Consider the following 25974-nt stretch of genomic DNA (forward strand, 5'->3'; position numbering starts at 1 on the left):
AAATAGGATTTTATGTTGTAGTTTTCCTTCAACAAATACTATTACCCCTCAGATACCGGCACTTTCATTGACAGGTCTCGCAAGTAGTTTGACGTAGGGAGGGCGTGAACCTTAACGCTGTCTCATAAGCACAGCAGGTAGGGTGGGCGTACATCAAGCCTCTGATGAAGCGGATGTTTCCGTGAAACGCGTAAGGCCACGCCCACCTTACGTCACTTGTGATTCACACGCCGAGCAGGAGCATAGCTATACACGCTGTTACTACTACCTGCAGCGTTGCTTTTCTGTCAGCATTTGACCGGATTGACCGGATTGCTAACTTCAGGAGCGGAGCGGAGTGGTAAGACTAACCAGAACTTTGAGACATTACTAACCGCTACCCTCATCTACCTTGAACCGGACTGGGGATTTTACTGACAAGGAGACTTTTCCTATTACATTGGGATTTTACTATCAGTAACAAGTGGGGACACTTTAAGGATCCGACCGCTATTACTTACCTCATATGATTGGGGTTCCCTCTGTGAGTAGGATTCATTCCTGAATTACTGAATACATGTAATGTGTTTTAAAATATTAAATTGATCTGCACTATGAAAAGTGTATCTGTGCGCTTGTTCTTTTAGATTCTTGCATATATATATATATATATATATAGTATATATATATATATATATATATATATATATATACAGGGAGTGCAGAATTATTAGGCAAATGAGTATTTTGACTCTTTATGCATGTTGTCTTACTCCAAGCTGTATAGGCTCGAAAGCCTACTACCAATTAAGCATATTAGGTGATGTGCATCTCTGTAATGAGAAGGGGTGTGGTCTAATGACATCAACACCCTATATCAGTTGTGAATAATTATTAGGCAACTTCCTTTCCTTTGGCAAAATGGGTCAAAAGAAGGACTTGACAGGCTCAGAAAAGTAAAAAATAGTGAGATATCTTGCAGAGGGATGCAGCACTCTTAAAATTGCAAAGCTTCTGAAGCGTGATCATCGAACAATCAAGCGTTTCATTCAAAATAGTCAACAGGGTCGCAAGAAGCGTGTGGAAAAACCAAGGCGCAAAATAACTGCCCATGAACTGAGAAAAGTCAAGCGTGCAGCTGCCAAGATGCCACTTGCCACCAGTTTGGCCATATTTCAGAGCTGCAACATCACTGGAGTGCCCAAAAGCACAAGGTGTGCAATACTCAGAGACATGGCCAAGGTAAGAAAGGCTGAAAGACGACCACCACTGAACAAGACACACAAGCTGAAACGTCAAGACTGGGCCAAGAAATATCTCAAGACTGATTTTTCTAAGGTTTTATGGACTGATGAAATGAGAGTGAGTCTTGATGGGCCAGATGGATGGGCCCGTGGCTGGATTGGTAAAGGGCAGAGAGCTCCAGTCCGACTCAGACGCCAGCAAGGTGGAGGTGGAGTACTGGTTTGGGCTGGTATCATCAAAGCTGAGCTTGTGGGGCCTTTTCGGGTTGAGGATGGAGTCAAGCTCAACTCCCAGTCCTACTGCCAGTTTCTGGAAGACACCTTCTTCAAGCAGTGGTACAGGAAGAAGTCTGCATCCTTCAAGAAAAACATGATTTTCATGCAGGACAATGCTCCATCACACGCGTCCAAGTACTCCACAGCGTGGCTGGCAAGAAAGGGTATAAAAGAAGAAAATCTAATGACATGGCCTCCTTGTTCACCTGATCTGAACCCCATTGAGAACCTGTGGTCCATCATCAAATGTGAGATTTACAAGGAGGGAAAACAGTACACCTCTCTGAACAGTGTCTGGGAGGCTGTGGTTGCAGCTGCACGCAATGTTGATGGTGAACAGATCAAAACACTGACAGAATCCATGGATGGCAGGCTTTTGAGTGTCCTTGCAAAGAAAGGTGGCTATATTGGTCACTGATTTGTTTTTGTTTTGTTTTTGAATGTCAGAAATGTATATTTGTGAATGTTGAGATGTTATATTGGTTTCACTGGTAAAAATAAATAATTGAAATGGGTATATATTTGTTTTTTGTTAAGTTGCCTAATAATTATGCACAGTAATAGTCACCTGCACACACAGATATCCCCCTAAAATAGCTAAAACTAAAAACAAACTAAAAACTACTTCCAAAAATATTCAGCTTTGATATTAATGAGTTTTTTGGGTTCATTGAGAACATGGTTGTTGTTCAATAATAAAATTAATCCTCAAAAATACAACTTGCCTAATAATTCTGCACTCCCTGTATATATATATATATATATATATATATATATATATATATATATATATATATATATAAATTTATACATTATATTCCATGGAAAATTATTTTACAGTAAGTACAATCATTTTTAATATTTTTTATTAATATTCTATATTTAAAGGGACATAATACTCAAATGCTAAATCACTTTTAACTGATGCAGTATAACTGTAAAAAGCGGACAGGAAAATATCACCTGAGCATCTCTATGTAAAAAAGGAAGATATTTTACCTCACAATTTCCTCAGCTCACCAGAGTGAGTTCTGTGTAAAAAGTTATACTCAGCTGCTGCCCAGCTGCAGGTTAAAAAAAAAAAAAAAGAAATGAAGAAATGAACAGCAGCCAATCAGCATCAAGAGTGCTGAGGTCATTAACTCTTTTACTGTGATCTCATGAGATTTCACTTAACTCTCATGAGATTTCAAAGAAAACTTCCTTAAACTGAATAGGGAAATAAGATGAGTGTGCATGAAAGCTCGCCCCTTTGCCTGTCCCGGGACAGATATACTGATTTGCTGCTTAGAAGTCCTTTACAATGGGATGTGGCTACTGAGGAATTTTTGAGGTAAAATATCTTTCTTTTTTACATAGAGATGTTCAGGTGATATTTTCTAGTCAGCTTTTTACAGCTATGCTGCATCACTTTCAAGTGTTTCAACATTTGGGTATCATGGCCCTTTAATATTTCAATAATATGCACTGAAGTTAGCAATTCTTCATATATATTAACCCTGCACCAAGTTAGACCTAAATCGCAAAACAAGCACAACATGCATATTTTGCATCCCTATGTTCTTCATATAGAAAAAGTAATAGTTTTTATTATTAAATATATATTTCTATATTTATGTGATATATAAGTATAGGTATATATTTACAACAAAAATCAAATTATCCTGTATGTGAAGAATATTGTAATGGGAGATATGAATAACTGTCAGGTTAGCATGCAAGTGATAGATGTTAAGTTTTTTTCTTCTGTGCTCTCTATTGACTTCTATGTGGAGAATACATTAAAGAGGCAGTCTACACTAAAATTGTTATTTATATTTTTGGCCATGACTGTATATACACAAGTATATGTATTCATTTATATAATTATGGCATTTATTCAAAATAACAAAGGTAGGATTGTAGCCTCTACCTTTGAGAGTTCCTGCCTACATATGCCAAACCTCTCTGAGGGTGAAATGACCCACCCAAGCCCACAATTTTCTAAAGTAATGCCAATAAGTACTTCACCTCCACATAGTTGTAGAATATATATATATATTCAATTAAATTTCTTAGAATATGTTTAGAATATAATAATTATTAAAATTATTAATATTTTTCAATATTGTACATTTAATAAATACATTATGCACCTTAATATAGCTCATGTTGGATTAGCGCATATGAGGAATTAGTGTTCTTCTGACAGGTTTTACACAATACATTTCTATACATATATATATATATATATATATATATATATATATATGAATATATATACAGCTATAGGAATATATAGATACAAATAGATATATCTATTTAAAATGAAAATAAAATATTCTTGTATATGAATAACATTGGAATGTAAAATATTTATAACTCCTGTTGGAGTGATGTGTTAGTTTTTTTTCTACCGTGCTCTGCACTGAAGTCTATAAGTAAAATAAGTAAGTGAGGTTGTGATATTTGAAGTCCTTTATTTAGCACATTTTACTTGCACCCAAAAGTTTTACTTTTAACTTATTAAATGTGAGCTCACTCGCACATGCAAAATCTTAACTTCTGGCAGTGTTATAGCTCGAGCAAAAGCACTAAATAGTACACCACTTGTAATTTAGCCCATTATAAGTTCCTGCTGCAGTCACCTTGAAGCGACCAAGAGAAAAAAACTCAACCCTCTGGAGGAGTGGTGTTTGCTAAACGCAATGGGACAGTCACCTAGTAACTGAAAATACCAGCCTGCTTTGATAACAATTTTCATTGCCTCTCTACATGTAAGTGGACATATTATTGTATTATTTACAACTTTTTATTGTTAAAGATTTATGTTATTGGGTGCCTCTTTTGTTTCTGATTGGGAATAATGTGAAAGGCAAAGTTCAAAACTCCTACAAAAAAACTAAACCAACCTATTAGTTATCTAATGCTCACTCAAAACTTGCTGAATCACAGTACATAATTTATCTTTCTCTAGGAAGAATCATCAACAAAGGCGGCAGAATTAATTTCAGTACCTAGATCCACCCTTTTGTCATAAGACAAACTAATAGGCAAAAGAGTGATGCGAATAAAGTTATATTTGTCTTCAAGTATAGTACCATTACACCGAAGTTTGTTGGATTATTAGAAAGCATCTTCTGATTTTACTTGCAGACGATAAATTGAAACACATAGGTGAGAAAGGATGTTGCTTCTCATTTAGGAAACATAAAACACTAGGGAACATAGTACCCCCCACTATGTTGCCTAGTAATTAAAGCACTAGATCATGATTACAATACAGAAGAACCTACAGGTGTGGTTAGACTAGGTGCAAGGCATGCAAGTATTTAAAGGCTGGTCCCTAATTCATATCATGTGTAACACAACAGAAGCATGACATCAAGCCATGTACAGGGAGTGCAGAATTTTTAGGCAAATGAGTATTTTGACCACATCATCCTCTTTATGCATGTTTTCTTACTCCAAGCTGTATAGGCTCGAAAGCCTACTACCAATTAAGCATATTAGGTGATGTGCATCTCTGTAATGAGAAGGGGTGTGGTCTAATGACATCAACACCCTATATCAGGTGTGCATAATTATTAGGCAACTTCCTTTGGCAAAATGGGTCAAAAGAAGGACTTGACAGGCTCAGAAAAGTAAAAAATAGTGAGATATCTTGCAGAGGGATGCAGCACTCTTAAAATTGCAAAGCTTCTGAAGCGTGATCATCGAACAATCAAGCGTTTCATTCAAAATAGTCAACAGGGTTGCAAAAAGCGTGTGGAAAAACCAAGGTGCAAAATAACTGCCCATGAACTGAGAAAAGTCAAGCGTGCAGCTGCTAAGATGCCACTTGCCACCAGTTTGGCCATATTTCAGAGCTGCAACATCACTGGAGTGCCCAAAAGCACAAGGTGTGCAATACTCAGAGACATGGCCAAGGTAAGAAAGGCTGAAAGACGACCACCACTGAACAAGACACACAAGCTGAAACATCAAGACTGGGCCAAGAAATATCTGATATCTGAAAGACTGATTTTTCTAAGGTTTTATGGACTGATGAAATGAGAGTGAGTCTTGATGGGCCAGATGGATGGGTCCGTGGCTGGATTGGTAAAGGGCAGAGTGCTCCAGTCCGACTCAGACGCCAGCAAGGTGGAGGTGGAGTACTGGTTTGGGCTGGTATCATCAAAGATGAGCTTGTGGGGCCTTTTCGGGTTGAGGATGGAGTCAAGCTCAACTCCCAGTCCTACTGCCAGTTTCTGGAAGACACCTTCTTCAAGCAGTGGTACAGGAAGAAGTCTGCATCCTTCAAGAAAAACATGATTTTCATGCAGGACAATGCTCCATCACACGCGTCCAAGTACTCCACAGCGTGGCTGGCAAGAAAGGGTATAAAAGAAGAAAATCTAATGACATGGCCTCCTTGTTCCCCTGATCTGAACCCCATTGAGAACCTGTGGTCCATCATCAAATGTGAGATTTACAAGGAGGGAAAACAGTACACCTCTCTGAACAGTGTCTGGGAGGCTGTGGTTGCTGCTGCACGCAATGTTGATGGTGAACAGATCAAAACACTGACAGAATCCATGGATGGCAGGCTTTTGAGTGTCCTTGCAAAGAAAGGTGGCTATATTGGTCACTGATTTGTTTTTGTTTTGTTTTTGAATGTCAGAAATGTATATTTGTTAATGTTGAGATGTTAAATTGGTTTCACTGGTAAAAATAAATAATTGAAATGGGTATATATTTGTTTTTTGTTAAGTTGTCTAATAATTATGCACAGTAATAGTAACCTGCACACACAGATATCCCCCTAAAATAGCTATAACTAAAAACAAACTAAAAACTACTTCCAAAACTATTCAGCTTTGATATTAATTAGTTTTTTGGGTTCATTGAGAACATGGTTGTTGTTCAATAATAAAATTAATCCTCAAAAATACAACTTGCCTAATAATTCTGCACTCCCTGTATTAATTGTTCAGTAGTCACTTGTGAACAATGTCAGATACAATTTGTGGGTCTCACAACTAGGTATGTGAGATCCCACATTTTAGAGCGTCTTATTAATATCAAGTGGGAGAGGGAATCATCAGCAATTGCAAAACACTTTATTTACAAACATAATAAAGTAGTTACAACATTTAAATGGCAAATGATTGAATAGGTTAAAAAACAGAAAGGGGGGGGGACACATATTAAAAATCATGAACCGTCGTGAGATATACTGGATATTCAAGTTACAAACAAGATTACCAAGTGGTTTTAACTCTGCTTTTGACATCTTGAATTTTTGGGAATCAGGGGTGATATTGTGTAGCAGTCTTGAAAGAATAGTAGATGTTTGACAACTATTAATATAATATAATACAGTTATGGTAATGTCAGCACTATTTTTTAGGGATTTGTAGTAAACCACAACTGCAAGAAGTTGACTTATGTATAGCTACCATATAACAGGTAAATGTGTACTTAAATACCTGCAGCAGTTCTTTTATATGTAGCTGATTATCCTATGAGAATAAGGGCAAGATCCCACTGGAGGTCCACGGGTATATTAGGCACCCTAGGAAGCATTCAGGATTCACAGTAAACAGATTGCTATGAATTAACAGAATTAACATTCCACAGGTTTGAAAGTAAGAGGATAAATATATCTGGATAGCTTGGGAATGCAGAATAAAAATGTAGAAGGTGTGCTTAATCAGTTACTGAACAACAGGATTCACTCACAGTTGATTATGAGGATTCACAGAGAAGCTGCAGTACAGATAGGGGCCAATTTATCACAGCCCGAATGGGGCCATATACCCCTGTTTCCACGTGAGCCTTCAGGCTTGCCGGAAACCGGAGTTAAGAAGCAGTGGTCTTAGGACCTCTGCTCCTTAACTTGTCTGCCTGCTTTGAGACGGCGGACAGCAATCCACCCGATTGCATGCGATTAGGTTAATTGACACCCCCTACTAGCGGCTGCTTGTGCAATGATAAATGCTGACAGCGTATGCTGTCAGCATTTATTGAGGTGCGGCGGACATGATCGCTGCAGCGGATCATGTCCGTCCGCACTTTTATAAGTCGGCCCCATAGACTCATGCTGTGTGAAGCAAGCAGGGAAACTTCTGGTAGAATTATGCTCACACAGTCTCCCTCACACTTATGATAATGTGCAGGAAAATTCACATAGCATAGCTTTCACTGCTGGTTGGAATTTACTAACTTGCTGGTCCAAGATCTTAGAAAAAGCTGGAAATCCTCCGTATGGTAATAAGTAGAATCTGTATAAGGACAATAAACTTGAAATCCTTTAGGAATAGTGCAATCCTCTGGAATAATGAATGTTTGTTCAGGTTTAAATAGCATAGCTTGACGTCAATACTCAAGCAGTGCTGAGCTCTTCAGGTGTTTGTTAAATAGCATAGCTAGAGTTAAGTACACTCCCACTGATCTTATATAGTGATATTTGCAAGCTTTGCATTTAGTTTGCTATAGCTAGCAAAAAATATAAAATGATAGTGACTAGAAATATATTTAAAATTCCATTAAAATGAATATAATGTAAAACTGAATACTGAGAACATGCAATCACAATCGTCATTTTTTTTTTACTTTTTTTAAAATCTATTTATACTTTAATTACCTGCATGCAGGTGCAGAGGTGGAGCCTACACATGAGCACTTGTAATGAAAAAAAGAGGTAGGTGGAGCAAAGCATCTATAAAGCGTGTAGAAAATGACTTGTCACTGGGTTCTTCTCACTGCAGCAGAAAGAAGAACTACAGTAAGTGGCAATGCAGCTTCTACACGCTGCATATCTGTTTTGCTACACCAACCTCAGAGTCGCTGGTCATTTCCTTTATTGTGCTGGTGGGTATTCTATGTCTAATTTACTAAATATATTATATACAAGGAAATCAGAAATAGCTTCTGATAGAGATTTGGGCTCCATGTAAATTCTCTTTCCCTGTAAATGTAGATTTTCTGAGATGATTGTTTTTGTGTGTATGTGGTGGGTCACAAGGTCATGTATTAGCACACGCATGTTTGGTTGTGGGGGCAGGGTAGTATTTGGGCCTTGGACCATCATTAATTGTGTGTGTGGCATAAGGTTGTAAAATGAAGTATTACACTTCCAACTGCTCTATCTCCCTATTTCCCACAGTGCTACCAAACTGAAAGATCCCTCCTGCTTTGACCTCTACCAGGGCCACCATCAGGGGGTGACAGGGATGACTCCTGTCAGGGGCCCAATGGGCCAGAGGGTACTAGAGCAGAGTGCTATTGAGCATGGGAAATGTTATTACAAGGAGTAAAGCATTAGCATTTGAGAGTATTTCTGAGTGTGCACTAAACTACTATGCACAGTGTGAGACAGACTTGGCACTTAAGTTTGTACAGTGTGTGCCTGAGTTTGCAGAGGAGGTAGGACTTACTTAGTAAATGTTTTTTTATTTCTTTGTGCAATTTCAGATTGTAACTTCAGTGTGGTAGTAGTTGTATGGTGTTGCCAGGGTTCCATAAAAACATTTTCTTAGCAATATGCAGCAGTGTATTTATGAATATTTGACAATGCTGTATAAATTCTATATTTAAAGCCATGCAGAAATGTTTCCTCCTTTAGTACACAAATGGTAGGTGCCATTTTAGCAGATATGAGTTTTTTTTATTAAAATATATATTTTAATTACATTCCAGTTTACTGCCCCTTTATGCAAGGACTTTCGAGATACAAGAAGGCATTTTATCTAAGATTTTTACATCTGCATAACATGTTATACTCTCAGACTAAGATTGCTCAGTGTTTGAAATGAGACAGTTTACACTACAGCTGACTTAATTTTGAAATGCATACAAACAAGCCTAAATCCTGCATTCAACCAGATCTAATGGTATGAGACAGAGTAAGACAGCTTATAGTTCCACCAAGACCATATAAAGTACAGCATTTTCAAAATCCATAAGTACAGCTGACAGATGGTAACATTTGTACACCATATTTGTAGTGGTGCTCTTGGTTGAGGAAAATTGGGAAAAAACTTATGTCAATCTTTCAAAAGTACTTTTCTTTTTCTAGCCATCTACCCAGATCATTAATGTAGAATTTTGAATTCACAGAATTATTTTTGTTTGCACCTTTACAAATATGATTCTTTAAAAAGTGATTCATTTCTGCATTTTTTTATCATGCATGTCACACACTGTTGATTTAGGGGATGCAATGTGCAGAAATTTTACCTCCTGTGAGTGTTTCTGTGGGTGTCTGTGTTTGTGTCTTTGTGCTTTTGTTTGTGTCTCTATGAGTGTGTATGTATTTTTTTCTGTGGGTCTCTCTGTGAGGGTGGGTATGTATGTCTTTGTGCATTTCTGTGGATGTCTGTGAGGGTGTGTGCGTATGTCTTTGTGCTTTTTCTATGGGTATCTCTGAGAGTGTGTGTTTGTGTGTTTTCTGTGGATGTCTCACTGAGGGTGTGTGTGTGTATGTATGTCTTTGTGTGTTTTCTGAGGCTGTCTCTGTTGGTGTTTCCTTGAGTATATGTGCAAGTTTGTGTTTGAGTTTGTGTGTGTGTGTCCATGGTCTGTTCCTTTTTAGGACATTTTGACCCTAATACTGATTATTCACATCTTTCTACATACTTTGAGACTAATGAGACCTTTCCGGAAGTCACCAATCCACCATTTAACCTTTAAATTATTGTTTGGGCAGTTCAGGGCCCTTACTTTCAGCCACTACATGCTGTTGTCATCATTTAGTTGGCATCTTCCTTGAAATATAAATAATCAGAACTCTATATTTTGTTTTGTAAATCTCCTTTTTTGACAAAACTGTAGTCTACCTCTTTACTTGTGAGGTCAAAGTAATCAAGTGCTGAGTGTCTGTTTGGGTGTCTGTGTCTGAGTGTGTTTGTGTGTTTCTTTGGGTGTCTGCTAGAGTGTGTTTGTGTGTTTCTTTGGGAGTCTGCTAGAGTGTCTATATGTGAATCCTTATGTGTGATTGTGTGTTTCAGTGTAAGAGTGTGTCCGTGTTTGTGTGTTACTGCCTTTACAACATTTACAAGTTTGACTACACTTAAGAATAAAGTGCATATATGTTTTAGACACTTGGTCAAACATTGCACATGTCAAAGGGGTGAGGGCGCTGATCAATGGTTAAGTTAGGGCCCCCAAAGTTTCTAGTGGCGGCCCTGACAACTACTAATCTCCCATTCCAGGGCAGAACTGTCACTGTTGCCTGCAGTGAGTTTAGACAGCATACAGGGCAGGAGTGATTATGTGTCCCAAACAATACAGGTAAGGGTGCTTTGTCTGTTGGGCATCTCATATTATCAGTAGCAGCTCAGGATTTTTTTTTCTTTTCTATTGCTGCTGTTTTAAGTGTAGCCTGGGTGATCTAGTTATACATTCATAGCCTGCTTCTCCCTGTTTGACATAATTACATAAGTGCACATGCATGAAACTATTTTTTTTAAATCTGTAATACAAGTCTGATGCTATAGGTTCCGGTTTATTCTTACCCCTGGCACATGTGTATTGCATTATATAATGATACCTTTTTTATTGGACTAACATTGGGCTAGATTACAAGGGGTGCACTATGTATTGCTCCTGCTTGTGCATTAACTGTTCTAGAAGCAAGCTTATCACAAGTTGAAAGTCAAAGGTTTTTGCATGAGTGCTAACTAGAAGCGTGCAAACAGCCGAAGTTAGAATATCATGACCCTGCTAACATATTCCACATAGAAGTCAATGTAGCAAGGAAAATGGAAAAAAACCTTAACGCCTTAGTCGCGCGCAAACCTGATCACATTTTCTCAAGTGTGCTAGCCTACATAAAAATATTAATATTTCACATTCCAATGTTCTTCAAATAGCAGAATATGTTCTATTTATTCATAAATACACCTATACACACTAGATATATCTGATGATTTTTGGTAAAATATATATCTATACCTATATATAGATGATTATATTTAGGTATAGATATATACAGATATATATAGAAATATCTGTTTAAAAATACTTAAATCATATTCCCCTGTGTGAAGAACATAGGAACGTTAACTATTTACAATATATACATAGTTAAACACTTTATTTAAAATGAATATTGCATAAATATGATGGTCATGTCAGGAATGGTATACAACAACTGTAACACAGAATACTCACATTTAATGAAAGCAACCAAGCGTGCTGATAGATGCAGGCTGATATCTAATGGTGTATCAGCTCACCACCTCCCGCTAACAGGAACAGTCACTGCAGGCAGGATCAATCTCCGGTACCGGCGTGCTGTATAAAGAGTGGCAAGCTACCATGATAGCTAATATAAAAAGTTATTAAAATGTAAAAGCAAAGTGGTAAAAACCACAGAAGCCAACAACATGTGTCTCCCTGGATATGCAACGCATTTCTCAGCTTATAAAAAACAGCCATTTCATCAGGCATACATGACCGTTGCAACACAGTCTTTAAAAATACAGCAATAGCCAATAAGCAAGCAAAGTCCAAATTGGAGAGGGTGTGTGTATTATTTAACCCTTTCATAGCCTAGTGAACTTGTCAAACACAATAACAGATGGAGATCTACAAATCATCTAGGGCGAGGAGCATGTTAGCAAAAAATCGCAACAATATGAACAAATATGACAATCAATAAAATATATGCATTTGATACAAATAGTTCACCTGAAACAATAGTATACAGACACACAATAGAGTATCCCAAAATATGATGATCAAGGTGATAAATTAATGTTATAATGACTCACCGAATGACCCTTACAGAATCTGTCCCCAACATATCATGTTGCCAATCGAAGATGACTAGTAACAAGATTAGTGCTAGCGCAAATAACAAATGCATCAATAAATTGTGTAGCCGAGAACGGACTTCCCATACATCACAAAACTCGAGCAACCAATCAAACGCAGATGAGCTGTTGATGTAACTGGAAGAGTGGAGAATACAGTTCGACCACTCAATAGTGATACGCTGTACAAAAACAGCTTCACATAAAAAATGAAACCAATAAAATAGAAAGTGCATACAAAATAATAGAAGGGATGTAAGTTAAGAACACACAAAATATGAGTGTAAATTGTTATATAAAATAATACCGCTATGTAGGCATAATACAAGGGCTACTAAAGAAAAAAATAATGATGATGGTGCATTTAATTGCCCTCATCAAAAAGACAAAAGAGCAATTGAGAATAATAAAAAAAAGAATTATAATGACCAGACACCCTTATAAGTAATTTATGATATCCTATAATATATATATATACATACAGTGGATATAAAAAGTCTACACACCCCTGTTAAAATGTCAGGTTTCTGTGATGTAAAAAAATGAGACAAAGATAAATCATTTCAGAACTTTTTCCACCTTTAATGTGACCTATAAACTGTACAACTTGATTAAAAAACAAACTGAAACTTCTAGGTGGAGGGAAGTAAAAATTAAAAAAAATAATAATAATATGGTTGCATAAGTGTGCACACCCTCTTAACTGGGGATGTAGCTGTGTTTAGAATTGAGCAATCACATTCAAAATCATGTTAAATAGGAGTCAGTACACACCTGCCATCATTTAAAATGCATCTGATTAACCCCAAATAAAGTTCAGCAGTTCTAGTAGGTCTTTCCTGACATTTTCTTAGTCGAAACCTAAAGCAAATTCCATGGTTCCCAGAGAGCTTCAAAAGCATCAGAGGGATCTCATTGTTAAAAGGTATCAGTCAGGAGAATGGTGCAAAAGAATTTCCAAGGCATTAGATATACCATGGAACACAGTGAAGACAGTCATCATCAAGTGAAGAAAATATGGTGCAACAGTGACATTACCAAGAACTGGACGTCCCTCCAAAATTGATGAAAAGATGAGAAGAAAACTGGTCTGGGAGTCTGCCAAGAGACTGACAGCACCATTAAAGGAGCTACAGGAATATCTGGCAAGTACTGGCTGTGTGGTACATGTGACAACTATCGCCCGTATTCTTCATATGTCTGGGCTATGGGGTAGAGTGGCAAAACGGAAGCCTTTGCTTACAAAAAAAACCATCCAAGCCCAGCTAAATTTTGCAAAAACACATCTGAAGTCTCCCAAAAGCATGTCACAAAAGGTGTTCTGGTTTGATGAAACCAAGATTAAACTTTTTGGCCATAATTCCAAAAGATATGTTCAGCGCAAAAACAACACTGCATATAACCAAAAGAACACCATACCCACAGTGAAGCATTTTGGTGGCAGCATCATGCTTTGGGTCTGTTTTTCTTCAGCTGGAACTGGAGCCTTAGTTAAGGTAGAGGGATTTATGAACAGTTCCAAATACCAGACAATATTGGCACAAAACCTTCAGGCTTCTGCTAGAAAGCTGAACATGAAGAGGAACTTCATCTTTCAGCATGGCAACGCCCTAAAGCATACATCCAAATCAACAAAGGAATGGCTTCACCAGAAGAAAATTAAAGATTTGGAATGGCCCAGTCAGAGCCCAGACCTGAATCCAATTGAAAATCTGTGGGGTGATCTTAAGTGGGCTGTGCACAAGAGATGCCCTCACAATCTGACAGATTTAGAGTGTTTTTGCAAAGAAGAGTGGAAAAATCTTGCCAAGTCAAGATGTGCCATGCTGAAAAAGTCATACCCAAAAAGGCTGAGTGCTGTAATAAAATCAAAGGGTGCTTCAACAAAGTTTTATATTAGTTTAGTTTTTTATTTCTACTTCCCTCCACCTAAAAGATTTAAGTTTGTTTTGCAATTGAGTTGTACAGTTTATAGTTCACATTGAAATGATTTATCTTTGTCTCATTTTTTACATCACAGAAGCATGACATTTTAACAGGGGTGTGTAGACCTTTTATGTCCTCTGTGTATGTACATATATATATATATATATATATATATATATATATATTGATATTGATCCTGTATTTCTTTTTTTCATTTGGTGTTGAGTAAATTAATTTCCTTTTATCATGGAGTTACAATTTCCACAGCTGAGACTAGGGAAACAGCCACACTTTTTTTTCTGAAATGTAGCTTTTTTGCAGACTTTTGCCACCCCCAATGTCCACATGTACCAACTCATCTATAATATTCGTCCTCCTTCTAGATGCCAACATTGGGGAAATGGGAAACTCTGTTACATTGCAACAGTTTTCATCCAAGGAGTACTGTGAGGTACCTCCCACGTAGTCAGTTTGTAAGAGTTGAGAAGATGGTATCTGAACAAGATAAATTACAGGCTAGATTGAGCAATATGGTGAGAAAATTTGAACACATATGCATCCAGAGTATTGTGTCCTGCAGGTATCGAGAGTAGTGGGGGTCTTGTGACTCACTTCCACGTCGTCAGAGGGCAAAGGTTGGATCCTCCGTAATTGTGACAGCTCCTGTGTCTCTGTAATTGTGTCCGCTAGTAGCAACTTAATCCAGAAAAATCCTAATGATGATTGTGGTGGTAGTAGATGTTTTAGTATATCCGTAGGTATGATACCTCCCTCTGTTTGGTCCACCGAACTCCACGGATTAGGTATCTAAAGTGGTAAGGGAAACAAAAATTGGAAAACAAAATCTGTCAATATGAACCCAAATAATCAGCCTGGTTAGACAACCAATATGCTTGGAGTGATAACAGTGTTTGGCTTTATCAAGACATGTACAGAATGATCACTCCAAGCTTTAAAAAGACCTCCCTGTTTTCTGATTGGATGGCCATTTAATGGTCCTCACGTAAGGTGGAATAGTAATGGATCCGAATATATAGTGATTCCTCTTTGATCTCTCCTTTTCTCTTATGGGATATGAATAATTTATACATTCCATATATTTAATGTGCTTTTTAGTATCCTTATTTGTATTTGATTCAATCGATACTTAGTGGCAGATGATATCAAGGAGAATATATATACGGTACAACTTATGTACATATACTATAATTTGCATAAGTTGTAGTATATATATTCTCCTTGATGTAATCTGCCACTATGTATCGATTGAATCAAATACAAATAAGGATATGCCTGCACCTCACTGACGAGGCCCACACTAGGCTGAAACTTATGTCTGGGGTTTTGCCGTTTCTCTCATTCAGCGAGGGATTGCCTGGTATTTCGGGGCTGGACTGTACTGTTAAGTCAGGATCAGACTGATGCTACAGGAAAGTTCTTCTATGTGAAAGGCACATGTTGAGCAAAAAGAGGCTGCTTCTTGGGTGGTAACTAGCAATAGAATAAGCTATTATGCTATTGTTCGTTCACAGGTTGAGCACTACCATTACAGAAAATAAAACAAATTACCAAAAAAAAAAAAAATATGCCTATTCTGAAACTTAAAGGGACATGAAACTCAAATTTTTTCTTTCATGGTTTAGAAAGAGCAAGCAATTTTAAACAACTTTCTAGTTTACTTCTATTATCTAATGTGCGTCATTCTCTTGATATGCTTTTCTGAAAAGCATATCTAGATAGGCTCAGTAGCTGCTGATTGGTGGCTGCACATAGATGCCTCGTGTGATTGGCTCATCCATGCACATTGCATTTCTTCAACAAAGGATATCTATAAAATTAAGCAAATTAGATAATAGAAGTACAATGGAATGTTGTTTAAAATTGTATTCTCTATCTGAATCATAAAAGAAAAATGTTGGGTTTAGTGTCCCTTTAAGCCCCACTTAAAACTTAAAACCTCCCCAAAATAAAAAAAAAACTATACTAACACCAAACTATAGCAAAAGGGCTTTTGTAGGGCATTGCCCTGAAGCGCTTTTTAACAAAACAAAAAAAAAAAAATCAGCACCATTTTACAAGTTACTTTCCCACCTCCCCCAAAAAAGGATATCACAAAAAAAATGCTCTGAAAAGGGCATTTGCTGCCCAAAAAATAAAATAAAAATAAAAATCCTGTCACTAAACCCCCGATTGTACTCACCCATCTATCTTCATCCATCTTCTTATCTTCATTTGCCAACGCCCTCTTTATGAGATGGTACCTCATCAAATGATACTAACAACTTAAAACTAATTTAATTACTCTTTGCTCTGCAAAAGTTCATCCCAAGTTGCAAAAGATGTATGCAATACAAAACTAGTTTTAGGTGCTTTTAAAGGGACACTGTACTGAAATATTTTCTGACATTCATATAAAAGAGCACTAATGAAACATTTAGGAATTCTTTGCCTTAATATATATATTAAGTGAAATCTGGTCACATTTTAATTTAAACTAACTTACCTGTATCAATTCTAGACTTTTTACTATTGCTTATTGGCTTGAAGATACTTCCTACTTATGATCAGTTAACCAATGAGCATTAGCAGGTAGAAAGTACTTGTCAACAAATGAGCATTAGTACAAAGCACACAATTGACACAGCTGTATTCAATTTAAATTTAAAAACATTTCACATTTGTGATGATCCAGAATTTAGAGCATAATGTTCAAATAAAGGGACAGTCTACTCCAGAATTGTTATTGTTTAAAAAGATAGATAATCCCTTTATTACCCATTCCCCATTTTTGCAACAGCAACACTGTTATATTAATTTACTTTTTACCTCTGTGATTACCTTGTATCTAAGACTCTGCAGACTGCCCCCTTATTTCAGTTATTTTGACTTGCATTTTAGCCAATCAGAGCTGACTCATAAAAAACTCCACAGGAGTGAGCACACTGTTATCTAGATGGCACACATGAACTAGCATTGTTTAGCTGTGAAAAACTGTCAAAATGTACTGAGATAATAGGCAGCCTTCAAAGGCTCAGAAATTAGCATATGAGCCTACCGAGGTTTAGCTTTCAAGAAAGAATACCAAGAGAACAAAGAAAATTTGATGAAAAAAGTAAATTATAAAGTAGTTTAAAATTACATGCCCTATATGAATCATGTTACGTTTCACTTTTACAAGCAGGAGTTTAAAGGAGTCTTAAATATTTGTTCCTTTCCTAAGATAATCAGGATACATAATTTATTCCTAGTTTATTGCTAAACATTTCATTAAACAGTATAGTTTATAGCACATTTATATATGATATTTACTTACTCACTAAAAGGCAGAAAATACAATAAGCTAATTCTTTGTCTAGCACAGTTAAAAAAAGGAATGTCAAATGAGCAGAAATAATCTAATTAATTGGTGCTAAAATGAAGGAATGGGAAATCTACTTTGTACTGTAATCGAGGCTAGGGGCAAGCGACAGTAGCTGAGAAATGCAAAGAAATGCCAAAAAGCAGGTTTTTTTTCACAGAAATAAAAGCAACCATTTCCACAGCCAGAAATTCATTTGATCAGAGCTCTGTTTCCTAGAGCACTGTAAATGATGAAATTAAGTACAAATATGTGGATCTCTTTGAGTAACTGTCCCTTAGATTTCCCTTTCTTTTTCATTTAAAAAAAAAAAAAAAAAAAAAAAAATGATGTCGTACCATATAAATAAAAAATAATACTTATGAAAATGAGAAATACACTGAATATTTTCAAGATGATGTTTGCTGGTGACTGAAATGTATTAAACAGTTATTGTTAAAATCCTTTACATGAAAAAAAGAATAAAGGAAGTTATTTTATTTAAAAAGCTTTTTAAAATAAATAAAAAAACGACACTGATTTTGTAAAGTAATTTATTCAAAGGTTTCTATTTATTTGTGTATCAGTGCAAGTGAATGTTGTATTCTCTTCTAATAGGGCAATAAAATGAAAAAGTATTTGTCTAAATTATTTTTTTTCTTTGAAAAAGATTTATACGAAGCATGCTTTCATTTCAAATTCACATAATTATATATGAGAAAAATACAATATTACAAGCATTTTAAACCATATTCAATTTTGACTGTTCCAGATAGGACAAGAAAATGAATTCTAAGCAGTTGAGAACAGCACTTTCTTTATACTTTCTTGTAATTGTATAACAGTTATGAAAATTTTTGATTTAAGGAAAATGTATGTAAAAAAAAAAAGAAATATAGAGACATACAAACTTATACACTTATACAAAAAGACTCTATATTGGCCTAAGAAATATTCCTTAATTGTTTTTACAATGGCCTCAATTTATCAAGTTGCGCAATGGTAGCTGCTTACTAACCTCCTGACTTAAAGGAACAGTCAAGTCCAAAACAAACTTTCAGGACTCAAATAGGGCATGCAATTTTAAACAATTTTCCAATTTACTTTTATCACCAATTTTGCTTTGCTTTGTTCTCTTGGTAATATTAGTTGAAAGTTAAACCTAGGAGGTTCATATGCTAATTTCTTGAAGACCGCCTCTAATCTTAATGCATTTTGACAGTTTTTCTCTATTAGAGGGTGTTAGTTCATGTGTTTCATATTGATAAAATTGAGCTCACACGGGAGAGGAGCATGCGGCGATGACGTCAGTGCCACACGCCTCCGGACCATACACATCTCCTGGAAATGAGCAGGGAAGGAAAAGCTGCGCCCCTAGTAATGGCTAGAGCGGCGTGACATAGCCCCCTTCTTAATGGTTCCCTCCAAGAACCAGAGTTGGCCTCAAAGGATGAGCAGAATGGATCTGGAGACCAAAGATGGAGCATGCACTTCACGGGCAGGGACCCAGGAACGATCTGCCACAGAGTAACCCTTCCAATGTATCAGATACTGCAGTTTTCTTTGCATTTATCTGGAGTCCAGGAACTTAGCTACCTCATATTCAGGTTCACGACGGACCAGGAGCAGAGGAGGAGGAGGAGCTTGGAGCCGAGTATATCTATTTTTGATGTAAGGCTTGAGTAGTGAAATTTGGAAGACTGGGTGTATGCGCAGGGTTTTGGGCAAGGCCACTTTGTAGGCAACAGGAGACAGTTTTTTCAGGACCTTGTAAGGGCCAATAAACCTAGGCCCCAATTTGTGACAGGGTTGACGTAAACAAATGTGTCGAGTGGCGATCCAAACACGTTCACCCACTGGGGTGGCACGTAAAGAAGCTCTATGACGATCAGCAAACTTCTTATATCCAGAGACAGCTGAACATAACTGAGAGTGAAAATGTTGCCAATGAGTGGTGAGTCTAGTGATGTGTCGGTGTGCAGCAGGAACCCCAGTGGACTGAGCAGAAAGAGGGAAGACACAAGGTTAATACCCTGCTGCGGCTTGAAATGGAGCACATTGAAGAGTGCCAATAAGTGTTTCTTGCCAGCTCTGCTAAGGGTATCAATTCAGACCAGTTGGTATGGCAAGCGTTGACAAAGGCTCTAAGGCTTCAAGATCCTGGTTTACCCTCTCAGTTAGTCCATTGGCATGAGGATGGTAGCCAGAGGACAAAGAAACAGTGGTTCCGATCAACTTGCAGAAGGATCTCCAAAAGGTAGAGATGAAATGTGGACCTCTATCGGAAACGATATTCACAGGAATACCATGAAGTCATACCAAATGCAAGAGAAAAAGAGACAATAGTTCTTAGGCAGAAAGCAGTTTGGTAAGGGGTACAAAATGATCCAGTCTGGAAAAGTGATCCACCACAACCCAGATAACTGCATGTTGGTCAGAAGGATGAAGGTTCACAATGAAGTCCATTGTTGTGTGTCCATGGTTGTTTTGGAATGGACAATGGTTGGAGCAAGACAGGAGGCAAGGATCGGGGGATGTTGTTGGCAGCACAAGTTTTTCAGGCTTTCACATAATCCTGGACATCAAATTTCATAGTAGGCCACCATACATGTTGAGAAAGAAGCTTGAAAGTCCTAGTCGAACCAGGATGGCCTGAGAATTTGCTATCATGAGCCCAGCCTAGCACAGGGGTGCGTAAGTACAAAGAGGATATCGGAGGCCATGGGGGCTCCAGGAGGTTTACTAGACTGGGCACGTTGCAATATTTGCAGAAGGGTGGTATTCAGTTGAGCAATCACACAGGAGGAAGGTAAGATGTGTTCAATTGGAACTTCAGAGGAGTCACTTGAATGAGGGAACTGACGGGAAAGGTCCGCCTTCTTGTTCTTGGTCCCAGTAAGATAAGAGACCAAAAAGTTAAAACTAGAAAAACACAAGGCCCACCTGGCCTGTCAAGGGTTGAGTTGATGAGCAGTCTCTAGGTAAGTCAGATTCTTGTGGTCGGTAAGAATCTGAATGGGATTGGTGGTGCCCTCTAACCAATGACGCCATTCAGTCAAAGCCATCTTAATGGCTAGGAGTTCACGATTACCCACATCGTAATTCCTCTGAGCAGGAGTAAAGCATTTAGAAAAAAGGCTACAGGGTGTGACTTGGAAGTCAAAGGATCCATTTGGATTAAAACTTCTCCAGCCCCTATCTCGGAGGCATCAACCTTTAAAGTGAATTGTAAGTCAGGATCAGGATCGCGGAGCACAGGAGCTGAACAGAAGGCCTTTTTCAGACAAGAGAAGGCATTTATGGCTTCGGGAGGCCAATGTTTACAGTCTTTGTTCCATTTTGTCAATTCAGTGAGAGGAGCTACTGTTTGAGAAAAGTTCTTTATAAACTTGCGGTGTAATTGGAGAATACCAAGAATCTCTGTAATTCCTTTAAAGATTTAGGTTGAGGCCATTCTAGAACTGCAGTGAGTTTAGCAGGATCCATAGCAAAACCCTCCTTCAAGATGACATAACCAAGCAACTGGATCTGAACTTGATCAAACTCACATTTTTCTAGCTTGGCTACCAAAGAATTGTCTCTTAGACATAGAAGGACCTGTCTCACATGTCTATAATGCTCCTCTAAAGTGGAAGAGAAAACAAGGATGTCATTCAGATAGACAATGACAGTGCGGTTGAGGAGGTCACTAAAGACATCATTGACAAATGCCTGGAAGACTGCAGGGGTGTTACACAGCCCAAAGGGCATTACAAGGTATTTGTTATACCCAGATCTTGTGTTGAAGGCGGTCTTCTTTTCGTGGCCTGGAAAGATACGTATCAGATTGTATGCCCCTTGTAAGTCCAACTTGGTGAAAAGCGAGCACCCTGAAGTGAGTCATACAGTTCAGTGATCAATGGAATGGGATAGCGATTCTTGTTGGTTATGTTGTTCAAGGCCCTGTAGTCGATGCAGGGTCTGAGTCCACCATCCTTCTTACTGACGAAAAAGAAGCATGCCCCAGCAGGAGAGGAAGAAGGGCGAATGAAACCTTTAGCTCTGTTCTCTTGGATGTACTCCTCCATGGATTTGGTTTCTGCCTTGGAGAGTGGATACGTCCTGCCTCTAGGAAGTGGGGATCCGGGAAAGAAGTCAATCTTGCAGTCATAAGGACGGTGGGGTGGCAGCACGTCAGCTGCTTTTTTCTCAAACACATATGCAAAGTCTGCATATACAGAAGGAAGGTTTGAAGGAGTCTGGATGCTGACTATGGGAATGCAGAGCATAAGAGTGACTTTAGCAATGCAGGAGTGGAAACAGGAGGTACCCAAGGAGGCCAGTTGTTCTTCAGCCCAGTCGAACTGTGGTTTGTGTAATGCAGCCAAGGAAGACCAAGGATGACAGGGCTGTGCTGGGGAATGAATGACCTCGAACTGCAGCTGTTCGTTATGAAGGAAACCCATGGTCATGGTCAGGGGTGCTGACTCAAAATGGATCAAGCCTGAACCAAGGGGGGTGCCATCCAGAGTAGTTATTTTGAGAAAATGTATTTTCTGCAGAAGAGGCAAGCCAGCTTGAATCATGAAACGGTGATCCAGGAAGTTTCCTTCTGCTCCTGAATCAATGAAGGCTTGAGTGTGGACAGTATTCTGAAGGAAGGTAAGGGTAACAGGTACCAGGATCCGAGAGGAGTGAGGGGATTTAGTAGAGATTATGTTTAGAGGTACCCCTGTGTTATCCCCTAAGCATTGGCTTTTCCCAGCCGAATGACACAGTACTTTAGTTGGTGGGTGTTAGAGCCACAATAAAAGCATAGTCTCAGTCTCCTTCTTCTCTGTCTTTCAGACTCTGAAGGTTTAAAGGAGGAGTGATCCATGGGTTCTCCACTGAGGTAACTGGAGCTGCTGAAGGGGTAGAGGATGCTGCAAGAACCGGACGAACAGGGGGACAGGAAGGGAGGACCCTCCTTGTTCTGTCCCTCTCGGTTTGTCTCCCCTTAAAGCGAGAGTCCAGACTGATACAAAGCGCTATAAAGTCATCCAAAGAAGAAGGAATATCATGATAGGTTAGTTAATCTTTGATACGTTCATGCAGACCCCTCCTAAAGGCTGCCTTGAGAGCACTGCCATCCAAGTGATTTCAAGTGCCAAGGTGCGAAACTCGATGGCAAACTGTGCCACAGTTCTATTGCCCTGGCGAAGATCCAAGAGGGAATATTCTGCAGCAGAGGTACGGCCAGAAGTCCCAAACACAGAAGACAAAGCAGAAATGAAATCATCAGCATCATGCAGGAGTGGAGCATTCTTTTCCAAAAGAGGAGAGACTCAGGATAGGGCCTTGTTTTTCAGCAAGGACACGATAAAGGTGACCATTGACTGGTGACTCCGTAGTACCTTCATAATTTTCAGGCAAAGATATCTGGTGTATACTTGCAGAAGTAGAGGAAGAAGTCACAGTACTATGAGTAGGGACTGGCGGTGAAACAACAGGAGCGGTATTCCTTGATGTAACTAGTAAGGAGAGTTGAGTAGTAATAGCCTACAGCTTGGAATCCATATTTGGCAACTGTGTGGTATGGTTTCCCAACATCTGTCCCTGAAGATAAACAGCTCATGCCACCTCATCTGACTCCATGGCCCAAGTATAATGTAATGCTAGTGGGATACCCCTCTATCAGACTGAACTCGGCCATTAGTCTTGTTATCCTGGCATCGAGCCGGAATGATAGATAATATCCCCGATCAGAGAAAATTAGTAAGATGAGGAGGGAGGAACTCACCACAGGCAGGACAGTCTCCAGTGGCAAAAGCAGAACAGGGCAAGGCAAATCACTGTAATGGTCAGGTAGGCAGGGTTTGGCAATGGTAAAGCAGTCCAAGGGCACACCACTAGAATGGCCAGGCAGGAAGGGTTCAGCAACAAAGGGGCAATCCAGAATAACAGGGGTTAAGAAGCAGAGTAGTCAGACAGGCAGGGTTCAGCAGCAATATATCAGTCCAGCAATTTAGGGGTTAAACAGGCAGTGTAGTCAGACAGGCAGGGTTCATACACAGCAAGGCAATACAAAAACTGATCTATCACTCCCAGGAATACACAAAGTAACACCTATACTTGGGCAGTGATAGATTGTGAGGAAGGATTTTAAATAGGCGTAGGATTTGTACCCCGGCGTCAGGACCGGAGAGGAGCGTGCGGCGATGATGTCAGCACCGCACGCCTCCAGACCTGAAACAGCCCCTGGCAATGAGCAGGGAAGGAGACAATGTGCCCCTAGCAATGGCTAGAGCAGTGCGGCATGACACCCCCTCTCTTTTGCTCTACCCCCTCTCTTTTGCTATCCCTCTCCCCCTATCTTTTGCTCTCCCTATTCCCTCTCTTTTGCTCTCTCTCCCCCTCTCATTTGCTCTCTCTCCCCCCTCTCATTTGCTCTCTCTCCCCCCTCTTATTTGCTCTCTCTCTCTTTTGCTTTCTCTCCCGCTGTCCTTTTTTTTGTATTAGGGCACTCCCAATTCCTCCTCTTCCCTGCTCACCCCACCCACCCACCACCTGGACACACCTATTGCCGGCACCAGCAGAAGATCGTTACAGACGGTGACACACAGTGTCACCGTCTGTAAAGATAAGGGATCTGGCCTCATATGGAGGCGGAGCACCGATAGTGCTCTGGCTCCACATGCTGCAGATGCCTGAAACTTTAAGAGCTCCAGTTCTCAGCTGCTATGTTACAGCTGAGAGTTGGAGCTCCTGAAGCTGTCTCTCGCTGAAGTGGCTGCGCGCGCATCCATCATTCCCTTTGATTATGCGTGCGCAACTGCCAACGGCGATGGTTACGTTTAGATGATTGACAAGCCCTGATATCATGCAATTGGTTGCATTACATGAGAGTTTGGCAACTCAAACAGCTGCTGGTGCCACTCTGACCTCTGGAAATGGATGCTGTATATCTAGCTCTAAATGTGGTCTGAGAGGTTCACACCTTCAAATCCTTAAAAGGCCAACAAAAACCCACATTATTTCATGATACAGATAGAACAAGCAATTTTAAACAACTTTCTAATCTACTTCTATTATGTAATTTACTTCATTCTCTTGATATCCTTTGCTGAAAAGCATATCTAGATAGGCTTAGTAGCTGCTGATTGGTGGCTGCACCTTTGTGATTGGCTCACCTTTGTGCATTGCTATTTCTTCAATGGATATCTAAAGAATGATGCAAATTAGATAATAGAAGTAAATTGGAATGTTGTTTTAAAACTGCATCCTCTATCATGAATCATGAAAGAAAAATAGTTTTTGAACCTACAAAATAAAAATGTAATAGTTTGAGTACTGGAAGTGGGAACACACAGCAGGGAATGTGTTGGATAATACAGTGCTGCCCTCTGAATTCAATCAGATAATAAAACCTAAACTTTTACTAATGTGTGTGACACTATAAATGATGCATCATAGAATTACCCTCAAAAACTTATACCCTCTAGCGTTATCTCTCAGCCAGAAGAGTATAGTTGGTGCTTTGCTAGGCTCTGGTGGGGTGATGTGACATTTTTCTATAATGCAAGTATTAGTGACAAGTTGGTAGTGATGACATCTGGGTAAACATCAAGGGCCTCTGAAGCTTTTGTAATTTGAAAATGTGTACTGGGAATCTACATGTACAGCAGAATAATCACATCCTCTATGTTGTAATGTCATTCAATACCCCAATTACAAATATCCCTCTAGTCCATAAAAAATTCCAGCTCAGCAACAAAAATTGGAACTTTGTAATGCAATTTATGAAAATGGCTTTCTCTATTTCAGCTGTCACTTTGTTGTATAAATTGTATTCACAGCTAATCTGTTGTCTATATGTCTCTGAAGTACTGAAGTAATGTCTTAATCTCTAGACATAGCTTAGGCTACAAACATAGTAAAACCCCTGATCTTTTCCTCTGATGCATGTGTTTTAATAAATGTATTTTGTTAGCTGTTTTACTGGTTTGATCCCATTTTTTGACAATAGCATTAGCTCCACATACACAGACAAGTTTTTGTGATGAAGTATCTCTGTACAAAACTTTATAATATATTGCAGGTCTTAATAATCTTTTTTTTTATGTTGTCAGCATAAACAGTGTGTAAAGAATTATGACAAAATAATGAAAAATCATCAGTCCTAGCAACAAAAATGTCATTACATAGTGTACAGCAACCAAAGGGCAGGTGCTTAAATTGGCAGTTAGTTTAAGGCCAAGGAACAAGAGGAGAAGGTAAAGAGAATATTTTTGTTTGCCATATGTTATATGGTAACATTGATTTTTTTTTTCTAATATTATTTGCACCAATGGTTTATTCCCTAGTGTGCATGGGTCAACACATTCTCAGCATTTTCAAGACAGATAGGAACTAATAAATAAGATGTGTTTTGGTTTTTATTTCCAACACAAAAGCATGTCTCAAGGAAAGA

This window comes from Bombina bombina, chromosome 1, assembly GCF_027579735.1.
Source record: "Bombina bombina isolate aBomBom1 chromosome 1, aBomBom1.pri, whole genome shotgun sequence".
Lineage (NCBI taxonomy): Eukaryota > Metazoa > Chordata > Amphibia > Anura > Bombinatoridae > Bombina > Bombina bombina.